This window comes from Entamoeba dispar, genomic scaffold (assembly GCF_000209125.1).
Source record: "Entamoeba dispar SAW760 scf_1105229460583 genomic scaffold, whole genome shotgun sequence".
In the NCBI taxonomy this organism is placed as follows: domain Eukaryota; phylum Evosea; order Mastigamoebida; family Endamoebidae; genus Entamoeba; species Entamoeba dispar.
Genome location: NW_001854265.1, coordinates 2,512 through 6,766, shown reverse-complemented (window position 1 = coordinate 6,766; position 4,255 = coordinate 2,512). Strand labels below are relative to the sequence as shown.

The 4,255-nt window shown below is 17.0% G+C and overlaps 24 annotated features.

The window, feature by feature from the left end:
* Window positions 1-118: a sequence feature (AT_rich).
* Window positions 119-158: 40 nt separating this feature from the next.
* Window positions 159-215: a sequence feature (AT_rich).
* Window positions 216-256: 41 nt separating this feature from the next.
* Window positions 257-410: a repeat region.
* A 194-nt stretch (window positions 411-604) lies between these two features.
* Window positions 605-707: a microsatellite.
* A 97-nt stretch (window positions 708-804) lies between these two features.
* Window positions 805-936: a repeat region.
* Window positions 937-1,005: 69 nt separating this feature from the next.
* Window positions 1,006-1,160: a microsatellite.
* A 45-nt stretch (window positions 1,161-1,205) lies between these two features.
* Window positions 1,206-1,372: a microsatellite.
* Window positions 1,329-1,506: a microsatellite.
* Window positions 1,507-1,608: 102 nt separating this feature from the next.
* Window positions 1,609-1,743: a microsatellite.
* Window positions 1,742-1,919: a microsatellite.
* Window positions 1,920-1,930: 11 nt separating this feature from the next.
* Window positions 1,931-2,097: a microsatellite.
* Window positions 1,994-2,140: a microsatellite.
* Window positions 2,141-2,155: 15 nt separating this feature from the next.
* Window positions 2,156-2,230: a microsatellite.
* Window positions 2,231-2,384: 154 nt separating this feature from the next.
* Window positions 2,385-2,489: a sequence feature (AT_rich).
* Window positions 2,490-2,561: a microsatellite.
* Window positions 2,562-2,617: 56 nt separating this feature from the next.
* Window positions 2,618-2,675: a sequence feature (AT_rich).
* A 2-nt stretch (window positions 2,676-2,677) lies between these two features.
* Window positions 2,678-2,789: a microsatellite.
* A 188-nt stretch (window positions 2,790-2,977) lies between these two features.
* Window positions 2,978-3,143: a microsatellite.
* Window positions 3,083-3,263: a microsatellite.
* Window positions 3,226-3,407: a microsatellite.
* A 41-nt stretch (window positions 3,408-3,448) lies between these two features.
* Window positions 3,449-3,614: a microsatellite.
* Window positions 3,615-3,716: 102 nt separating this feature from the next.
* Window positions 3,717-3,761: a sequence feature (AT_rich).
* A 77-nt stretch (window positions 3,762-3,838) lies between these two features.
* Window positions 3,839-3,963: a microsatellite.
* Window positions 3,964-4,000: 37 nt separating this feature from the next.
* Window positions 4,001-4,175: a microsatellite.
* Between the last annotated feature and the right edge of the window lie 80 nt (window positions 4,176-4,255).

The following is a 4,255-nucleotide window of genomic DNA, read 5'->3' as shown; positions in this document are numbered from 1 at the left end:
TATATTATTTGTATTAAATACAATACAATAAATAAATATAAACATATTTAATATCATTAATAATGAAATTTGTTTATTTATATGAATTTAATATGTTCTATGTTTATTATAATAATTTCAAGAGTTAAATGATTGATGTTTTTAATAATAAGTGATTGTATTATTTTAATGAAATATAATTGTAATTTTAGTAGTTATGTTTTTATTAATTTTTTGCATTAATCAGTTTGTTGTTAATACCACATATTTATTTTAGATTAATTCTTTCAATTTATTATATCTTTTCTTCATATAAGTTATCTTTTATTAATTTTGTTTTTATTGTATTATTTATTTGTGTATGATAATATTGTTTGTTTCTATTAGAATTATTGTTAAAATAATATGATGATGAGATTGAATAAAATAATTCATTTTATGGTTGTAAATATGATGGTAGTTAGAGTTATGATAGTGTTAATGAAATTATGCTCATATAAATAATACTTATTCTCATTCTTCTATTCTTTGGATTTGTTGTTTGTTATGATTTCTCCTTATTTTATTGTATGTTTGTGATTTCTCTTTGAATAATTCTCTTAATCATAAAGAATACATTTAATCCAAAATAAAAAGAAAATAATCAAAGAGAGAAATGAATAAAAGATGTAAAACTACAAGAATAATAAATGTGAAAGAAAAAAAGAAGAAGATAATAAAAGAAGAAATTGATTTTGAAGAGTTATTAAATACAGTGGAAGACATTTGAATAAAAGAGATAACGAAAACAAGAGATGATAAGAATAATTTGAGTGATAATTTCAATAAATTAATTAAATAAATAAAATGTAAATAACAACATAAAATAAGTTAAAAATATTGTAATTCAAACCATAAAGGTTATCATGAAACACTGTTTCTATCACAACTAAACACATTTTATAGAGTTATTGATGACATTAATATAACTGTTCATAACAAAAATGAATAAAAGAAGATTGATGAAGAAGTCGAAAATTGAAGTTGTAAGAAAAAGAAAGAACAGATTGAAAAATAAAAAAGACAGTAAATAACTAAACAAACACAAAAAGAAAGTAAATAAAAAATAAAGAAAGGAAAGTGGGATTGAATAAAATTAAATGAATACAAAATAGAAGAAGTTAATAAAGAAATAATGAAATGGTTGAGTTGTATGTGTAAAAGAATATAGAAATAGTATAAAGAGTAATAAGAAATAAAATGAAAGAATACTAAAGAACAAAACACAAGGAATGAATAGGAATGGAAATATTAAATGAAAAATAAAAATATATAAAAATGGAGAATAAAATGACAAAAAGGAAGAAGAGAAAGAAAAGAATAAACAAGAAATAAAAAGAAAATAGAAAAAGAATTTATAAAGAAGTACATCAATTAACATATACATATCAAGAATAATTGAATAAAATCAGGAAAATAAAAAGTTTAATAAAGGAAAGATAAATAACAATATCAAAGAATAAAAGAGAAAAAATAAATAATAAATAATAACAAGATAATGAATGGTAGAGAAATGATTAGTTTAAATGGAATACCATTGTTGTTTATTAATTTGGAGAAACTAATATCAATTTGTTATATCATTAATTTAATAAAAAGAAATAAACAAGTAGAAAAATAACAACAAATAATAGAAAATAAAAGAGAATAAAAGAAATTGAATAACAAAAATAAACAACAGAACATATATAAAATAAATAATAAAAATAGAATAAAAGTACAATATTGAATTATTCATTTTATTTTATTTATTATTTTCTCATTTATTAAATAGATTAAATTTTATTCATTTGATTCTTTTATATATTTATTTTATTTTTATCATTTTATCATTTCTTTTATTTATTCTTATCATTTCTTATTCATTATTTATTCTTATCATTTCTTATTCATTATTTATTAAAAATGTTGTTTTATTTGTTAAATCAATTGTGTATATACAATTATCATATTTATTTATATTAATAATTATGAATTTAATTTATTTAATTTTGTTTATTTATGGATGTATTTTATTTATTATTGTATTTCTATTATCTTTATATTATCATTTCTTGTTTTATGTTATTATCTTTTATTATTCTCATGTTTCTATTTGAATGTTTATGACTTTATTTTATTTGAAATCATCATCATATTTATTTGTATTTCATTCTATTTTATATTATCATTATTCTATTTGTTTTTAATATTTTATTTTATTCAATTTCATCATTTAAACATATTCATATCTTCTTTATCTTCTTTCTTCATCACTTTTGTTTATTTTCTTTTTGTTTTATTTGGTTCATCATTTTTATTGAATATAAATGGTTTGTATTTAATATTTGATAATGAATGTGTTGAATATACAAATAAACAACAAGAATATTTAAATGAATTAAATTAATACAATTTGTTATAAATAATTTATTATTTGTTTAATATTGATATTAGATAGTTATATCACTTGATTTAATTAAATATAAATATTATTTGTTTATGTATTTTGTTTATTATTCATTTCTATTTATTTTTATATTATTTATCTATTTGTTTATTTAATTGATATTGAATATTGATAATTTAGAATGAAATACATGATAATACGTTGAAATTGTTATTATTATAACATTATCATTTATATAAAACAAAATACAAAATAAATAATAATTAAACATATTGTATATTAAATTATTATTTTATTATTATTTCATTTCCATTTATTCATTATTTCTTATATTTAAAATTGTTTTGATTATATTATTTAATTTAGTGATATTTGATTATATGATTAATATTCTGAATGTGGGAACGAAAATAAGAGAAGAAATAATGCATCTAAATAAAAATCACAAAAAGAAAAAGAGTAAAATATTTTGTATCAATAGAACAATCCAAATTATTTGGCACTAATAGAATAGACACTTTTATTGTACATTTTTAATTTATACAATAAAAATACCATTTATTTCAACCATCTTTTCATCCTTTATTCTCCTTTTGATTTAATACTTTTTAAATTCTTTCTTTTTATATCTTCAACTTTATACTTTTATTCTTTTCATCTTCTTCTACTTCATAATTTCACTTTTTCTTTTATACCTTTCTTTCTCTTCATTTTCTTCCTTTTTCTTTGCTTTTTTCATGATATTTAAATATAATTCTATACTTTTTATTATCTTTATCTTCTTTATCTTCTTCTTTTATATTTATATGAATTCTTCCTTTCATTTCATTTTATATTCATTTATTTGATTATTATTTGTATAATGTTAATATAAAACATGACATTGTATCTCATTGTATTATCCTATTTTCAATTTGAATTTCAAATATTATTTATTCTTATTTCATTTTATTTCTCCATTATTTCATATTATATATTTTATACTGATTTTATATTATTTGATTAATTTCTTCATCAATTTATGTTTAATAAAATCATATAATTTTATTAAATCATAGTATATCTCACTTTATCTTTCTTTTCTTTTGAATTTATTTATTAATTATTACTTCTTTTCTTGCTAATACAATTTTTTACATCTATATTTTGATTCATTTAATTTTATATTATTATCTCTAACTCATTTCTTTTTTTATTGATTTATTTTTTGTATACATTTTATATAATATGTTTCTTCAACTGATTGGTATATAAGTTATTGTTTCATTTTTATCTTTTCTATGTTAATATAGTATGTTATTCAATATTCTATATTTTCTTTTTTTATACTATGTTTTTATTAATTTTATTATATCATCTCTGATTATACTTAAATGTTTTAAATATTATCACTGAATCATATCTGGTCATGGTGTTTTCAATTTTGATATATTTCTATTACTTTTATTATTTCTTCTGTTTTTTCATCTCTAATCTTATATTTTCATATTTTTTTAATTGTCTCTTGTTTTTCTTTATTTTACATAATTTTTCTCGTTATTTTCTTGTTTCTTCTTCATGCAGTATTTCTTCTTTAATTTTAGTATAAACCCTTTTTTATAATTATTACATTTATTATTCTTATATATTCTTATTGTTGTTGTTTTTCTTTTTTATTTCTATAATTTCTATAATATTCTCATTTTATTTTATCTTCAATTTTCTTTTCCTTTTTTAGATTCTTCTTTCTATTCTTTTTTATTCTCTCTTTGATTTTATTTTATTTATAATAATTTATTTATCTGTTTCTTATCAAGATGTGTTTGTATATAATATACTGGGTATATATTTCATATTCTGTTATATTTA